Source organism: Camarhynchus parvulus, chromosome 1, assembly GCF_901933205.1.
Source record: "Camarhynchus parvulus chromosome 1, STF_HiC, whole genome shotgun sequence".
In the NCBI taxonomy this organism is placed as follows: Eukaryota; Metazoa; Chordata; class Aves; order Passeriformes; family Thraupidae; genus Camarhynchus; species Camarhynchus parvulus.
In genome coordinates this window covers 14,044,745-14,063,684 of record NC_044571.1, presented here as the reverse complement: position 1 = coordinate 14,063,684, position 18,940 = coordinate 14,044,745, and positions in this window count along the sequence as shown.

Genomic DNA, 18,940 nt, shown 5'->3' with positions numbered 1-18,940 from the left:
TCTGGGGCCCAGAGCTGAAGAATTTGACATGATCTATAAACAGTATCATACAGAAAAGGAGATTGGTCATGGATTCTGGCTCATAACTTACTTAAAAATGACAAATTGACCCTCACTATTTTACTGCAGCTCTTATTTAGAGAAGAGCAGCTGACTTTAATGTTCTGAAACAGTCATGCCTTCCTGACAAAATACTTGTGTGTTGGAAGGATTTCTTTTCTTTTCTTTTGAAGAAGCGATCAATTTTCTCTCTGGACAAAGTCAGTCCTCAGGCACAAAACCCACAGCAAGAAGTGGGAAATTCCTCTCTTAAGGTGATTCCTGACTCAAGGACATCCATCTGCAATTGCATTTCTCTTTTCTGTCCTGTCTGCATACTATTGCAGGCAGTTCCAGACCTGTCTGTTGACAGTCTGACCAATCAGTACATCGTCCCCCTCTTGGCAAGGGAGGTGGGGTTCTGCCAGGCATCTCCTGATGCTGGCTCCAGAGGCAGTGGCCACATTATAATTTCAGGATTATTCCTGCTCATTAGCCCCTCTCATGGGAGCCTTTCTGTCCATATCTTGGATTGGATTCCACCCCTTACTGGAAGGGTGGCTACAATGGCTGTCACAGGACAACCAACAGCAATTTGCTGACCTGCCATGCCTCTGATATACACAAGTGACACAGCATTATCAGATCTAGCAAGGAGGAGCATCCAAAGCCCACTGTCAGGACATCATATGATATTTAATATCACCATCTGTGAGGATGTTTGTACAGCAGACTTTTTATATGGAATTTGCAGAAATAGGGAGAGATAGAATATCAATTAAACTGCTCATTCAGCACTTTCCAAACCTCTCCATTAAAGGAAGAGTTCTTGCCTCACAGTCAGTGGTGATACCAAACATTAAGAATCTATTTTACAGAAAAAGATTAAAGGAATCTGGCTTTCTTGGCTTTCCCCTTTCTAGGGGAAATGTGGAGCAGAGATATGTGACCAGAATTCCAGAAATTATGGATAAGATTGCTAACATCAGTGAGTTCCTTCTTTTTTTTTTTTTTTTGCCCAGCATATCCCTCAAAGCCAGAATCTCAGAATACAAAATATTTGAAGTGAGAAGCAAATAATAAATTCATGGAGAACATTTCACAGGTAGAAATGACAAATACATATTGGAAACTGTAAAGCCAAGGGAGACAAAAAAAATCAACTCAGATGAGAAATGCTTAGATTTATTGTAGAGAACTCCATGAAAGCCTGGACAGAAAACCTCCTAAATGTACTCACAGCCCTGGAGAGCTCTTCAGGTGGTCTGTTCCAGCACCAGATCAAAAATAAGGTAAGAGTTTTAAATAATTGACAACTACAACCATCACAGCTTTATGGGAAAAATACTGAATTACTTACTCCTTGTGTTCATCAGCACCTCTCCACAGACTTCTCAGGAGTTACAGCTAATAGCATTTGTTTAAAGCACCACCCAGCACATTCCAGACAACTGTTCTCCCCTTCCCCTGGAAGCCAAAGGCTGAGTTTCATTTTGTCAGTCTGCTTCCCAGGCAGATGATCCCTCTGACAGTGTCTGAGTGAGAAAGGACCTGAGACACAGAGGTGAGCACAGACCAGCACAGGAAACACCTGAGCCATGGCAATGCAAAACATTGTTCCTCCTTGATCAGGCAGCTGTGCAAATGAGGGCATTCCAATTTCTAATGTGCTTTAAAAGCTTATAAGAAAAATTGGCCTCTGTGGAACGCTGTGGTTTCCCTAGGCAGTAGATGTGCTGTGGATGCTGTCCAGGCATCCTTATGCTTGTGCTTTCCCAAATCTTAGCAGCCCTCAGCCTTTGGCTCCATGCCACACAGTCCCTCTGACACTCATATTGCAAATTTCCTTGAGATACCTTTTTGATGAAAATGACTTCTTTCGCAACAAACAAATCTTTTTAAATATGAATTCTTCTATTTGCCCCAGGCTCCCACACCTGCCATCTCTATTCTCTGTCAGTACATCTGGAAATGAAGGTGGCCACAGTGGGAAGGACAGAACTGGAAAGCAAGCAAAAGTCCCATCATTTCAGTTCAGTGGCAGCTAGTTTTGTGAGGCTCAGTTACCAGGAATTTTGTGACCTTCATATTCCAGTACCAAATTTTTCAAAGGTGCTCACTATTCCACTCCCTAGCCAGGAAGAGCTATGGATTTTCAGAATACTCCAAGCAGAATATAACTTCTATATTGAAACGATGTTGCCCAGTGGAAATAAAGCATTGGGAAGGGGAGGAGAGGTGAACAGAGTTGCTGGATTTGAAATTTTCAGCAGAAAAGACTGGGTTTTCTTTTTTTAAAGAAAGCTCACATTTTTGCCTTTGTTCTGAAAGGAGAAGTTTTTAAGTCTGACAAACTCAAAGCACATAAATTCATATACAACACCTTCTGTTGAGGAGAGGAGAGTCCAGATGTGAGCTGAGAAAAGATATCAAGGCAGTAGCAAATGCAAACAATAGCAAACATTGCACTTCTATGGAAACACGGATTTGAATGCATAATTGGCTGAATGTTACCAAAAATCTCCTGATGCAAGAAAAATAAGGTAAGGGAAAGATTGTCAAAAAACTTTCTATGGTTTTTAACTTCTTGTTATGGCTCATTTGTAAGGTTACCAGATCTGTGGCTTTCACAGTCCATTCAAATCTGTAATCAGTTTCTTTAGGCATAGTTATCATTAAAATACATTCAGCCATTGACCAAATATAAACCATACTCAGGTGGCCAGTCATAGATCTCAAGTAGTCAACGTCATCCATTACAGCTACCCCCACTCCTAAAATACATATCAAGTGTATGTATTTCACAGAATAATGGGAAAAATCTATACAAAATTCTAACCTATCTGGAAACAATTTGCTTTAAACAAGCCAAACAGAATTGAAAAATTGTTTGCAGCAAATACTTTTAAAAGCTCAAAATGCGGAGGTAAAGTAGCTCTATTCAAACCTTTTGAAGAGAATGAATGTGAAAGAGCACATGGAGTGCAATTTAAAGAAGCAAGCAAGCGAATCATGACCAGAGAATGTCTATAAAGCCTTGGCAGTTGACCTTCAATGGGTGAGGATGGTAAGTGGTTTGGAGAATCAGCATTTCATCAAGTGGTTGAGTATATTTTTACCCTTTTCAAATATGAACCAGCTCATCAGGTAAAAACTGGTCATGCAAGGTTTGTCCATTTGCCTGCTCTCAGTGAGCATGAAAAAAATCATATTCCTAAATGAGCCTGTGGTTTCTGCTGGCTTTGGTTAATTCCAGTATGTTCCTGTTAACCACTAAGGATTCAAAAGACAGAAATAAAAATCCTCCAAATCTTTATTGCTATTTCTTTTCTCAAGAATGTATCCTACACCTCCCATTACCTTCTCCTTCTGCTATGCCAGACCTCTCTTATGAAATTCCCCAATTTTGGCCAGTTGGCTCAATCGCTCCCCTAATACACTCTTGCAATTGTAAGTACTCAGGGGTTCCACTGAAGGGGTGGCTGGATGCAGCTTCAGGACTAATTGTATCCTAAGAGTTATAGAATTATGCACCAACAGCTAAAAGGACACAATTACAAAGTGAACTATTGTGACGCACACTGTGTAATGTCATACAATCAAATGCAATGTTTAGTAAACATGAATCTCTTTGTCATTTTGTATTTATTTATACAGATTTAAAAAAAAATAAAATTAAAGCACACATTTAAAAATATCCCTTTCTCCATTGTGTCTCTGCAGCATTATGCAACTTCCCGTTGAGGCTGATGGGAAGGCAATGACTCGGTCAGCGCCTGGGGAACTAGGCAGTGACTAGCAAGGAATATGCGGCTCTTGTTTGAATTGAATTATACCTGCAAAGAGAGGGAGACAACCTTCCAGAGAGTGTGGGAGAGAAAAGGAACGGCTCACCAGGCATTTGCTAGGAGCTGCCTAGGTGGGAACACCAAATTTCTGCAGAAGTAGGAGGAGCCTTAACTAGGTCACTGCCTAAAGGACTGCATTTTTCCAGCAATGTGCCAGTAATGAAACACCAAAGGTTTTCTAATTCCTGGGCTCCTCCCTTGGCTACAAAGTCTGGGAGAAAGAAGAAAAGGGAGAAAGGTCTTCCACTTACAGCTGGAGAACTGATAAATCTCTGTCATGCCCTCAAAGCAGGGAGGTGACGCCAGGGAGCCAGGTCCTGCCAGTTTGCCCAAGGACCCATGGTTTATCCCACCAAGTCTGACACACAAAGGCTCTGCTTTGCAGACCTCCAGCAGCACTGCCCCTCTCCTCTGGGAGTGACAATGCACATTTCAAGATCTCTGTCTTTCTTCAGAGGAAGATTCTCTGGCACCTTGCCCTCCTGCAATGCCACCCTCCTTCTCTCTCCTTGCTTGTTCTTATCCTCATTTATCTCACAGACACACACATAAGAGATTCCTATGCGAAAGGCTGATCTCAGTCCATGCCCCTATGGCCTTAGCCATTGGCAAAGGAAAGCAATCCACAATTTTGGCAAAATGATCATTTTTCTCCTTTGCTCAATACACCCCAAGAAACAGAGAAAGATGATCTAACGATGGATATTCAAAATACTGCAGAGGGAACAAAAGCCAAGCATGCTACTAATTTTTACAGGATATGTACTGTGATTTTAGTGTAAATTCAATGAGTGGAGAGGGCATATCATTATTTTCTACAACGGTTACAGAATCAGTTTTGTGGTAGCAGTTTTGGTCTGTGCTTTGAATACTAAGCAATTACAATGTCAAATGGCACTATTTTGAAAAAAGAGAAGTGTTTCTGAAATTTAATTGTGTTCAAATCCCAGAGTAATTGTGGTACAGTAGGAATTATCAGGTCAAATTTCAAATCTATCTCTACATTTGCATGTGTGTGCATGCTCACATTTGGTGTACTCAGTGGTACTCTTAGCAGACACACGAGGGGGAGATCCCACATGAGCTCTTCAGGGCCAGCTCCATTCAATGTTTTCACTACTGCCTGAATAGTGCACAAAAGATATTAATAAAGCATCATCTGCCTAAGTTGGGAAGAACTGCAGAATTCTGAAGGCTGAGTACAGAGTCAAAACACACTCAGACCATTGAAAGAAAGAATGACGTGAAGTCGACTGTAAGAAATTCAGAAATGCCAGGTCCATGGGGAAAAGAGAAATCAGTGGTGCAAACACGAAGTATGGAAAAACTGATTAAACAGCAGTTTTGCAGAAGAGTATCAGAGATTGCACTTGGTCACTGCTTCACAGCGAATAAAAACTGTGGCAATGCTACAAAGCCACCACATCTAATCCTTATCCAATTTATTAAAAGAATCACATACAGAAGACATGGAAGACATTTTTTTCTGTTCTCCTTAGAGGAGATGAATCTTCAACTGAACACTGTGGGCATGACCCTTGGAAAGAGCATGGAATTAAATGAGAATGAGGAGTCAGAAAAATGCACTTTCTTCAGGAAAGTCTGCTTATTCTATGAGAGATGAATTTGAGAACCACAATAACACTTTTCTGTATGAAAAGAATATATAAGAACTGGTATCAAATGTTTCTTGTGTCCCCTGCAGGTGGGACAAGACACAATCATTTTAATTTGCCGCAAATATAACTCAATTTGTATATCCTAATTCCAAGAATAGGCATGCACTGGGAATATGCCTAGGCTGGCCGTGGGACCATGTTTAGCAGAGTTTAAAGAAGAGGTTACACAAAAAACTGCTTGAAACAACCTAGATACTGATTCAGCCCCTTTTTTAACAAAAATCCAGTGTTTTCCAGCTCAAGTATGGTATTGTAATTTAGGTTGCCCCAAGCTATGTCCCTTTAAATTGGCTCAAATTATGTATTCAGAAACAGAGGCACCTTGAATTGCTTGTCATGTCACTTAGCATAAAAGCTGGATTCCTGGCCTGTAGAGGCTGGGATGTGTTCAAAAAAAATGGGGGATTTATGTGTCTGTAACTAATACTTTTAAGTACGGCAATTTAAAATTTGTAGCAATTCAGCCACAATAAGTGGGGAAAATGTGGTGTCTTCTACTGTTTCCTGATGCACTTTAATATGTATCTGTGAAATTCAAGCTCTTGGGCTCACAGAAAATCTCTACTGTAAAACATTCAGTTAGAAGGGTCCATGAAGTACAGAATAACAGCAGAAGAAAGAGACAAATTAATTTTCTCAATTGACAATTACTGGAAGCTTAGGAGACAAGAAATACCAGATTAAATACTTTCCCCATTTCTTTCTTGCAAATCAGTCTTTGGGTGTTTAATGAGTTCCTATCGGTCTATGCAAATAATTCACAATGAATAATTTATCTGATATTTTTTCTGTTTGTGGGATATCTAAAAGCAAATTGGTTTCCTCTCACATATTCATTATTCAAAATTATATTAATACAGCCTTGGGTGAGTGTGTTTTCACTGCAGTTGCTTTGCTCCACAATTCGTTTTCATACCACCTACATGTGGCAAGGGTCCCACCAAATTTCTCTTGCCCTCAGGGCAAAGATTTCTTCAAGATGAGTTAAGGTCCTACCTTCACCAGGCTCTGCAGGATATCTCTCTGTCTGCTGATGCTATGGAGGGGGCCAACTCCTAATCTGAGGATCTGGATCTGATGTGGGCATCTGGCTTAGGCTGGCTGGTGAGAACTACTGCCAGTGCTAAATTAAGGACCCTCTTGAGCTCCCACTTTCCAAATTAACTGGCTGAAGAGAAGCAAGACTACCCAGGGAAAGAAAAGCAGGACCCTTCCAGGCATCCCATTTCTGCCATTAATGCTCCCTATCTCTTCCATTGGCTGCTCTCAGTCAAAGTTATCATAGAATCAAGGAATATTTTAAGTTGTAAAATACTTCAGGGGCATTCAGTCCAACTGTGTATTAGATGTGTGCTTGCACTTGGTTGCACACAAGAGGTAGGCAAAGGATTATGACCTTAGTTTTGAATCTCATTTTAATAGTTCCTATGTGAAGGAAATTGCTACCATACTTGAAGCCTTCGCCCTTTTGGGTACAGTCCATGGAACTCCTTCTACTCCTTGGAACAGAGAATTAAATGCCTGCGTGGAGAACTTGCAATTCACCTCTGTCCTGAAGCTTAGGGATGCCAGACAGAGCAGCTAACACAACAGGCATTGTTCCTGTCCCGTAAAACACTGAGAATGCCAAATGTGACTGAGAACTGGCAAGGTCCTTCAGCAAGCAAATTTTGAATAGGAAGAAAAGCTTGAACTGCAGGTTTTTTTCCAGATGCAGTCAGATCTTTTGACAATCACATTATACAGAGGTAGTTCTATAAATTTTCTCATGACTTCAGTGCAGGCAGTTAAGGGGTTTGGTAACTGAACACAATGAAATATTTGTGTTGCTAGAGGCACTTGACAAGGGGACACACTGTATTAGAAGTCCAGTGTGTCCAGCTCCTTCAAATTCCTTCTTTAACATTTTCAGATTGCAGAATGCCAATTACACTGCAGCATTTGCCTTTGAAGATTCATCTTCCTCAGAATATCACTGCAGACTTTCTCTTTCACCATCTCAGACTGCTAGAAGAAGCCATTCAAAGTTATGAAGAATATTTTTATTCACAAATGGAAAGGCTCATTCTCTTTACTGCCATAAAAAGCCAGCTTAAACTGCTGACTGCTTGTGGCTAGCCTATTAATGTAAAAGTGAGAGAGCATGCATGGGCAAGATAAAAAGGGGCAAAGGAAAGAACAGAAAGCATGCAGGGAGAAAAAAGAGATTAAAAGAAGAGGGGGAAAAAGTCAAAGAAATAAGTGGAACGGGAAAAAAGCAGAAAAGGAAGGCAAAATATAGATATGCCATCAGTACAAAGGAAGGAACAGTGAAGAATAACAAGGATATTGGGAAAAGGCAGGGATGATACCAGATCTTAAAATAATTTTGAGAAAATCGATAGTGAAGTCAAAATCATAGTAATTGAATTTTTGCCTTGAAAAGCCACTGACAGCTTTGCTTAAATGTTTAGCCACATACAATCAAACTCCACATCCCTGACTGCATGTATCTCTCAATGAAGTCAACAAGAATCAATAGCAACTGCAGCATTCAAATTCATGCTGTTTTCATTGTAGGAAAGGTAAATACAATAATCTTTCCATACCTGCACCATTGCTCCATCTTTTTGTAGCCTCTAATACACTTCCTAACAGGTCTATCCCAAAGCCACTGTTGTTAGCCTTCCTGAATTGATGGCATCCAGCTGAAGAGAAGCCAGTGAGGGAGAGCTCACATATTGTCTGTTCTCAATAAATAATCATTAAAGGATAGATTGGCAGCACCACAGCATTGTCCAACACTCAGTCTATTTGCCTTGAATCAGCTGCTCTGTACTTTCTCCCTATTCTTGCATAACTGAATACTACATCTTACATTTCTTTTTTTATCTGTGCAAGGACTGGTCTTATCTGAAAAATATTGTAAATTCATTCAAATTTCATTAATTCATTGGACCTAATGCAAACTGGAGGTACAGGAAAACCAAATAAATGAGTAAACCAGCACCTCTCCACTACCTATTAAAAGTGGTATTTTCTGTTTCCTTTAACTGCAACTCAGGCCTGCCTGGCCTCTCCCCCATTCTTTGCAAAACACACTGAAAAATTTATGAGCAGCCCAAACTTCTTCAATCATTTCAATATCTCAGACTTACAACATATCACATAAAGTGAGTACTCAAATGCTTGAATCATCACACTGAAGCCACGTATCTTGGACCAATGATGTTTCCACCCATCCACCCGATGGGTCTGATGAGACTCCTGCAAACAGGGGCCAGACAAGGAAGTAATAGTGTCACATAAGAGTTAGATAAATGCTTCACTAGTGGAAGCAGTTCAAAGATTTCTTGGCAGTTTAGACAAATCCTGAATGCTGTAAGCACAGGAGCAAATGAGTGAGTAGGTCTCCTTTCAGACCTGAAGCTCAGGTGATCATGGTGGTAGAGGGCTGTGGATGAGCACAGGGGCACTCAGTGTCACCAGGAGGGGCAGGGAGCCAATGGGGGCTGTGAAAAATGCATATTTTATGATTGACTTTTCGCAGATATTAAAATGAATATTTTATGTGTGTGTAAGAAAGTAATGCTGTATTAATTCTCTTAAGTAGTGTGTTAAATATAGTTTTAGGTTATAACAAAATGTTAAAATAGAAACCATGCTATATAGGATACTTTTTTTCCAAAGAAAGGACTCACACTGAGATAGCAGTCACGGGACACCTAAATCTTTCAGAGAAAGGGAATTTATTGCTCCATTATCAGGAGAAATTAACTTCTTCCTACCTCACTTGGGCAGGATGACGCCGTTAGGATTATGAGGAAGAAGTTGACACTGACCAGACAGAATCCTTTGTTTGAATGGAATTTATGCATCATGTATGAGGTGTATGAATATGCAACAGGTTATTGTTTTTAAGGGTTAATCCTCTGTAAACGTGTGTCCTTTTTTGGGCTTATGCCACCCAGAAAAAGGTACCCAGATGTCCATAACCCTTTGTTTCTATTGTCTCATATTGTCCTAACTTATATTGTCCTGATTCATATTGTCCTGATTCAAATTGCCCAAATTATTATTACTCTAATTCTATTACTATTTTTATAACCATTTTATTACTATTAAATTTTTAAAATTTTAAAAACAAGTTGATTGGCATTTTTCACAGGGGCCATGACAATCCAGAAGAGGTGCCAGGCGGTCAGAGGGTTTCTGGAGTTCGTGGGGATGCTGCTTTCCTATCTTTCCATCAATCTCACAGGTGCTGACATAAGATCTCCTAGTTTATTTTCTCTCTGATGGGCTTTGGTCTGGAACAGGGGCACAGCACAGCACCAGACCCAGCCCTGCTCCCTCAGGCTGGGGAGCCCTCCGGTCAGGCTGCCAGGCTGTCCTTGCCCTGCCCCACCCCAATGGTCAGGCTGCCCCAGGGGAGCCCCCGTCATTCCCAGACAGGTAATTCCCTGTAGGAATCACACGGAGCAGGGGACAGCAGGGACACTGCAGGTACAGCTCCCAGCAGCTGCCAGCCCCCTGCCTGCCTCTGGGGACACAGGGAGGAGCACATGGCCCTGTGCCTCAGCCTGAGTGAGAAACACTAATGCTGCAAAGCACAAACTAAAATCTGACAGGCTCCGGTCTTCAAGACCATTTTGCCTGTGCAAAAACCTAATGATTCTTCATTTGGACACCAGTCCAGATAGCAGAGCCATGATGACCCAGAGGGAGCTGTCAGGCTTGTAGGTCTCTCTGTATGTCTCATTTGGGATGGGAAGACAGATAATAGACAATCAGGTTGGTTAGCCAGAGGGAGTGACTTAGAGTTTCATGTACTGAGTGCTTTGTACACCTAAGCAACAGAACAAATTCAGATATATTCCTGAGTGGCCTATATAATCAAAAAGGCCCTAAAACAGAGAGAGGGTCTGTCTCCCTTTTAAAAGTCAAGGTATCTAAGCACATAATATAGAAGGAAAGAAAACTTAGTATTTCCCTCTAGAGGTCTTTTAACAAAAGAATGTGTCACAATTATGTACAGAAGGTAGAAAACAAATTTGATAAAATAAAAATACAGAAAAAATATTATTTTTAAGGACAGTGTTGCACAATATTTTTGGTTATGACGCAAAAGCATATTTTTGATTTGCACAATAAGACCCTTTCCAGAAATACTTACTATTAGTTGTAAAATGTCATGTTGCAAAGCAGAATCATCCATCAAAATGCAAAACAAGCAGGTTTCTTATTTTGGGACAAATGGAGTTCACCAAAGATATGAGGTCAGGTGAAAAGAAGGAAAATTTTCTGTATTTTTCAGCCAGCAGTGTTGTGAGAAAAATCCTTTCTGAATCCTTGCCATTTATGTGCCTGTGATGTACCTGTGCAGCTCGAGGTTCCTCATACACAGAAAGCAGGATGCATTAATCATGAGGAACAGAGGGCCTGAAGCTGCAGTGTGCCACTCCACTTGAAAAGCCTCTAAAATATGTTAGTGCCAGATCTGCCTGGGCTGAAAACTGTGTACTGCTCACAATGATGCATCTGAAAGGAGTAAAATTAAATGTATGCTCTCAGAAAACTTGCTGCACATCTACTCCCAATTTTTTCCCATTTCTGCCCTACCAAAGGGTTGCAATTTCCATCTCTGTCTTAAGCATGCTCCTTCTATGTCTTGCATCAGACCAACAGAGCTTCCTCCTGCCTTTCTCATGCAAGTTCACTTCAATAAAATTACCAAGGCAAATAAGGCCAGCAAGATTTTCCCACTACCTCACAGGGAATTACTCTACCCAGGCTTCATTTTCTGTGATGTATGGCTTTTGTTCCTGGCCTCCTGCACACATTTAGGCACCCAGGCACGATGGTGATGTGGCTTTCTCCCCATGTGCACCTGGCAGATGGTGCTGTGTGTTAGCTCTGCACTCAGCAGTGCAGCCTGCTCATCACCACTCTGGAGCAAGAACAGCCTCGGCCACGTTCCCAAGCACTTACTCTTTGTCTGGAGTTCCTCAGATATTTCAGTGCCAGCCATACATCACAACTTTAAGAGCTGAGGTGACAATTCAAAATATGAAAATCATTGCAGAGTAAATGAAGCAAATGATCGTTTTTGACAAATACACATGAGTGTGGCACTCAGAAATCTGGCTTGGATGTCTCTAAATAATTAAATTTATCTACCTCAGTAACTACATTTGAATTGCAAATTAATTCTCCACCTCAGCCCTGCCTCATGTGTGTGTCTCCACTGGTACCTGAGCTCCCACAGCCACAGGCTCTGAGTGCAGGAGCACCTTTTGGCAGAAGCATTTCAGAGCAGAGAGCACCCAGGGTGGGGACACTTGGCTTTGCTACATAAGGTTTTGTTACCACCCTCCTTGCACTTCCTTTTGGTGCCTTTTAGTGGGTGCTGTGCTGTGCAGCACATGCAGAGCCCAGGGACAGTGCCAAGCATGGAGCTGCTGAGGCAGGGCTGCGCTCCTGCAGACCTGGCTTAGGTCCATCCTGTGCATTGTGGACTGCATAAACCATCCTCCCTACCATGCTCCTGCCCTTCTACACAGAATAGACAGGGCAGCACTGCTCCCCTGATACTCCCCACTGGGGGAATGACAAAGTTCATTGTTAAGTCCCTGTGCTGTTTCCATCTTTGTTCAGTTCTCCACCAATGCCACCCTTATTACAAGTCACTCAAATTCCATTGTAAGACAGAATTATCCACCTCCCTACCACTTCTCAGCATATGAGCATTTTCTCAAGAACAATGACTTTGTTCTCCCAAATGTCCTGTGAAATGAGGAAACTTCCATTTTACAAATAGAGGCTTGAGGCACAGAGATATTAGTGTCAACGGGGCTAAGTCACTTTGAAAGTTTATAGTTTGACTTTCTTAGGGAACCAGGCATTTTATTACACTAGGTTTCTCCACAGCAATGCAGTTTCCATTAGAAACTCCAAGCATTCCTCATTTCATTTCAACAAGTCAGACAGAAGGGCTCAGATAAGAAATCCAGAAATTGAAGAACACACAGGCATCACCTGTGAGAAATATCAGTGAAGTGATGGGATTTAAATCCCAGTGGAATTCTGGCAAGTCAGGAAGAAAAGAAAGTTCTCCAGGGCAGTATTTAACAGCCCATCCCAGAAGACTTCCTCTTTTTCCATCTTATTCACTGCACAGATTCCCAGTTCCCACAGCAGATGATGCAGAGGTCCTGGAGGTGACAGTTTCTCCCCATGGCTGTGACACATCCCCAGCCCATGTACCCTGAACTATTTACAGCACTGTGGAAAACTCTGTGTGTGGTGTGAAGGGTGAGCAAGCAACCCAAAATTGCACTTGTTACCATTCGGGATTGTAGAGTCAGCTTTGCACAGGCAAGCTGAAAACTGATTTTTTTTCTAGTTCCATACCCTCTTCTGGTGCTGTAAGAAAACCCTTAGGACAAGTGCAGAAGGGGCTAGGATGTTCTCAGGTTTCATGCTTGCAGCCCTGAAGCAGCCCTGAAGCAGGAATAATCCTCTGCAGAGGTGTCACAAAGATGACAATGGCAAATGGCCACTCTGGCTCCTTAGCAAAAGGAACTGCACTCCACAATGGCAGTAAGTGAATTTTTGCCCTTGCACCCTGAGCTGTTCTATTCCTCAGGCCAGGTTCTGCCCTCCTGACCCCTTGTGACTCTCAGTGCCTCAGGTTTGGTGCCAGCTGAGCCCCATCGTCATCCCACAGGGCTCCATCCTGCCCCGCTGCCTCATCCCCAACCTTCCCAACCTTCCCACCCCCATGTCCCTCTCCACCACACACACACAGACACACACACAGTGACCATTCTGCACACAGAATGAAATCAGTCAGCAGAAACTTCACTCCTTCAGGGGTATTTTCACAGAGGGAGTGTCATGGTTTGACACTGGCACAATGCCAGTGCCCCATGAAAATATACTTCCCTGGTGTTTGCTGTGAGATGTGACCAGGAAATAAGCAAAGCAGGCCTCTACCTTAGGAAAAAAAAAAAGTTAATTAACTAAACTACAAAAGGAAAACAAACCACACACACACACACACACACACACACACACCTGGAAAATGAAAACTCCACAAAAAGCATTTCCTCCTCCCCCCCACCACATTTCCAATACATCTTCCAAATTTCAAGTCTCCATCCATCACCCTGTAAATACTCAATTCCAGTCCATCAAGAGGAGAGGAGTCCTTCTTGGGGCCATGGTGACCTCTTCCTTGCATGCCCAGCGCTCTCACCACTGGACAAGGAACAGAGCTGCTTCAAGGGTTATCCTTTTAAGGGTGCTTTGACCAGTTCCAAAAAAAAGCACAGTTTTCTCTCATCTCGGGACCTCTTGTCCCCCCATACTTGTCTACCCCCTGGGGCCGGGGGGTCTCCAAAACTGAACCCTCTCAGTTCTGAGCCATCGCCTCCCCCCTGCATGCAGCCTCTGTGTCGCGAGGAAGCACGGTTCTGTCCATGGCTGTACCAAAAAGAGTCCAGCAACCAGCTACTCCATCATCTCTTTCTGGCCTCTTCTTTACTCTCCCAGCCTCACTCACTGCTCCAACTGTCATTCATTTGCTCATTTCTTCTTTATCATCCACTCCATCTCCCCTCCGGGAAAGGTCCAAATGCTCTGTGAGGTCTTCATTGTCCAGAAAGGGGTTAACAAACTTCTGCACACGGCCAGGCTCCTTCCCTGCTGCACTCCCCCCTTCCCACTCCTTCTCCACAGCCGATATCACTTCAAGGCCACAGGCCCGTACCAGCTTTCTCTCTCTCAACTTCTAGCTGGGGGGCTGCCCAAATCTTCTCGGGGCCTCTCTCCCTCTGTCTCTCCTGGGGGGGGGCTGCCCAACGCCTCCTGGTGCCCCCCACCACCCTTCCATCTTGAGGGGTCAGGCCTACCTCTGCCGGGCTGCAGGTTTCCCCTCCCCCGCCCAGCTCGAAGCCGGGCAGGGGAGGCCTTGCCTCTTTGCTGGCCGGAAATCAAAGAGAGAGCCCAAGGGAGTGCTCTGCTTCTAACCCCTGTGTTCTCAGAGGCGCATCCACCCTCAGTGGCCAAGCCTGGTGTCAGTTTTAGAATCTGAACACCTATTGGCCTCTGGCCACTCCATTCCCAGAAAACCTGCTTCCTGTAAACCCACGACAGGGAGTAAGGGACAGATCCTGACACCAGCCCTGCTCCTCACCCAGCTTTCCAGCCCTGCCCTAAAGCTCTGCCTGAGCAAGGCTGTCCCCTCTTTCTTGCAAACAGGAAAATTGTTTCAGAGAATAGAAATTGTGCACATGTTTTGGCAGTGAAAGTTTTAAATATAAACTCCTAAATTCTAGCAAAGTTATGAAACATAGAAAAACAATTATAAATATTTTTGTAGCCTGGAGTGCTTGATTACCTGGCTGCATTATTTAAGGACAGCTTTTACAAACAGAAAGAATATGCATGTGATCTCTGGATAATCAGACAACCTCAGCTGACAAAACAGTAACTAAATGACCACAGGACTCAATTGAATTCTCTCTGTCAGGTGTCCAGGTCTCTACTACTCAGAGATTAGGAAGTGAATTCTCCCTGTAGAGTCCTTTCTTTATATCTGGAAGCAAAACCCAAAGCTTTTTAGCAGCACTTCCAATTTATCCCTTCCACTAACAGGCAGCATCCTCTTAAAAATCTTTTGATCTCTCTACAGTACTAAATTACACAGTCCTAATCCCAAGTGAATCAGATGATTGTGCCTGTCTGTACTGTAGAGGCACTTGGAGACAGCTTCACTCAACATAAGCAGCATCTGCTCTGCAAACATCATACCTGCTATCCACACCTAAAAGTGGTTTTGGCTGACTGACAAGCATTACTCTTGTAACATCAGCCCAGCTGGATAGTGTTCATTATATAGTCTGTTTTGTAGGTATATGTTTATATATTACTATCAATAAATAATATAGTAGAATAATATAATGCAATTATAAATTACATTATTGTTTTCTTGTTTGTTTGTTTGTTCAGATAATTAATTTATAATCTGTTAGCCCAACTGCCTCTTTAGGTGTAGATAGGAGTTTGGGACAGTTATAGGCTCTCTGGAGTCATCTGCCATATGTAGTGGCTACAGAGACCATGGATAGCCTTAGCAGGGGGAGAAGACTCAGGGTGAGAGTGCTGTGTGTATTTTTAGGAGTTTTCTCAAATCTGTCAAATGAAGAAAGCATGTTATACCGATTCCAAGTGACCCCATCACTGCAGCTGGACACAAGATGCTGGGTGATCATAGCGCCTGCTCACAGCTCAGTGTCCTACACCAGCTGGGTGGAAGCATCACCTTTCAAACACAGGCCTGTGTCACTGTCATATTTTCTGGAAAAATCCCTTTGCCAGGATTTTCTCCTGGGAAGCTGAGAAGCTGCAGAGAAAAAGGAAAACAATATTATCACATTTGCTTCTCCTGTGTTTTGCTGCTTTGGAATGCGGTTTGGACATTGTTTATCCAACAGGTGGTTGTTTCATTAGTTTCATGTGAATTGTTTTGACTTAATGACCAATCACCATCAGCTGTGTTGGGACTCTGGAAGGAGTCATGAGTTTTTCATTAGCATCTTGTTAATCCTTCTGTCTGTATCCTTTCTCTATTCTTTAGTATAGTTTTAGTATAGCATTCTTTAATATAATATAATACCATAAAATAATAAATTAACCTTCTAAGAACATGGAGTCAGATTCATTCCTTCCTGCCACGGGGGACCCCAGTAAATGCCATAGGCCTGGCTTTCCATGTCACAGCTGTCTTGCTATTTAGGCCTAACCCTGAGGTCTGGGATGAGAATCCAGCCTGGCAAGGCCCCCAACCTGCCTCACCACTGTGACAAACCCATCAGCAGCCACCTGAAATAAAGAGCGCCATGGTGCACTGGCTGGACCCCTCACACCTGTAGCTCCAGGTTGCTCCCAGGAGGACAAGGGGAACTTTGGATCATGGTTCAGGTGGGGCATAAGTTCGTTTGCAAAGTAATGTGCAAGAAGTTTGAGGAGCTGCTGTCTCAGCAGGGAGCTCACTCTCACTCAGCTGGGAGCCACAACCTCAGCTGAAGAAGCTCAAACTCCTTAAACAGCTCTGAGCTCTTTCTAAGGCCAGTGCCAGTGCCCTGGGCTGCCTCACGCTGGCACTCAGTACCCCAGAACCACAGGCACAGATTTAAAGGACCAGTTCCAAGCTCCCTGTGTGTCACCAGCAGAACTGATCCAACAGGAGCTTGAAGGCATCATCATCCAGCCAAGAACCTCAGGCTTGGACTGAAAATCTTGGGAAAGAAAATGTGGGGTCTGGAGCCTGTTCCTGGATTCAGGGGAAAATTACTGGTCCTCTCCCAAGGTTCATGACTGACTGACTGGCTCTGGGAACTATCCCAACAGCCCTGCACTTGCAGAAGTCACTGGGGATGGGAATTAGATGATCTTTAAGGTCCCTTCCAGCCCAAGCCTTTCTATGACTCTATGAAATCTATGAAATATCCTTCCTTATGTTTTAAATAGAAAGGATACTCCTTTTACACTCTGTTTCCTGAGCCTTTGGAGTACCCCTATCCAGGCTGGTCTCTTTGACGATGGAAGCCTCCTCATAATGCAGTTCAGTAATGTGACTTCAGACAGGGAAGCTTCAAGGAAAACTCCAAAAGCTGCAGCAGAGGTCTCAGAGCTGGCAGCACCGGGAAGGGATCCCAGGCAGACTCTCAGCTCACCCAGGGACACCCTCCTCTCTGGCTGTCAGACCCTTCATTTTTCTTCCATTTCTACTCCACCATCTCTCATCAAAGTGACAGGTGTGAGACCATGGATCTCAATTAATGTCTGTTAACTGCTTGGCTAGAATTTGACAGAATATGAAATGCTGTTATTAAATGCACAGAAATAACTAAAGATAGGATGAAGTGCACATGCACAGATATGTAACAATTTTATATATATGTGTGTGTGTGTGTGTGTGTGTTTGTGTGTGTATGTATGCATTATGTATGTATATATACATATGTATGTATGTTTTTTCTCAAGAAGCCAGTGAAAAGTTATTGACTTTTTATCCCCTTCTGAGATACTTTCTGATTATGTACAGCCTTGACAATTATTCCAATGCTTGTTATATGAAACAGTGTGTCTCATATGTAAGTAATACCCTTCCAGAAATAATTATCCTTTTGACATAATGTTATATATATGTTTCTTTGTGTAGGCATCCTGCAGATTAATAAAATCAAGAGCCAGATGCCTTGAGACAAATTAGCCATTTCCTGTCAATAAAATATAATGCAGCACACTTAATTTATAGGAAACACTGGTGCCATGAAATGCTTGGGGCTGCCTGTGCTGCTCATCCCTGTGGCAGCACCATTGCTATTGCAGCCCTACAACCACACAGCATTGATCCATAAGTATAGATTTTATCTAAATAAGAGACATTAATAGGCTAAGATGGTTCTGCACCAAAAAGATCCATTTGACTTTGAATTTGCTTAGTCACTCTCCAATTCATTTTTCATCTCCAGGATTCTCTATATTCACTTCTAAAACCAGGTTGTTTCTATGGGCATTTGAATAATGACAGTGCTCTGCAGCTGTTTGGCACTGCTTATGAAATGGCATTCGTGACAGGGAAGATGCCTCTGACAAGACCAAGTCACAGAATCATACAATCATGCAATCACTGAGGTTGGAAAAGACCTCTAAGATAATTAAGTCCACATCTAACAAATCACACTGTTGTTAATAGCTTGAGAGACAAAATATTCTAAAAAAGTTTTTAAAAACAACCCTCCCGTCATCCTGTGTTTTTCTTGTATATTTCTAACTCATCCAAGGGTTGTTTTCCTCTCTAGACTTTGGTTAAAATACTTTGGTGCCCCAGAGTAGTTTGGAACAAATTGGTGAGACTCATGTGGAACTAGCACAGTTGTTTTTGGAAGACCTGTTGCTGTGCCATAGTTCAGCTGCATTATGTTTTATCATGTCGTTTAACAGGCAAAGCATGTGGTATCACCCTCAAATGTTTACCACGTACTCTCCTTTCTAAAACTTGACATTTTTGAGGCTTTTCAAGAAAGACAATAATTTAGGCTCTAAGTGCTAAGTAATTAAGAATTAGTCCCCAAAAGCTCATGTTTTGAGTTCTGTGATTTATTGAAGACCTTCTACATTGACAAGATCAAAACAGAGAAAGAGAAAACACAGGGAACATTTCATGACTTCTCAGTGGCTCTGACTTTATTTTACTCTCAAAATTCAGACTTTCAGCAGTCAACTAACATAGAATTTCTGAGAGGTTCTCCAATTCTTCAATGCTGTATTAAAAGCCACCTTAATCAGCTGAAGTGATATGTTGGGAACTTTCTCTCAGCCTCC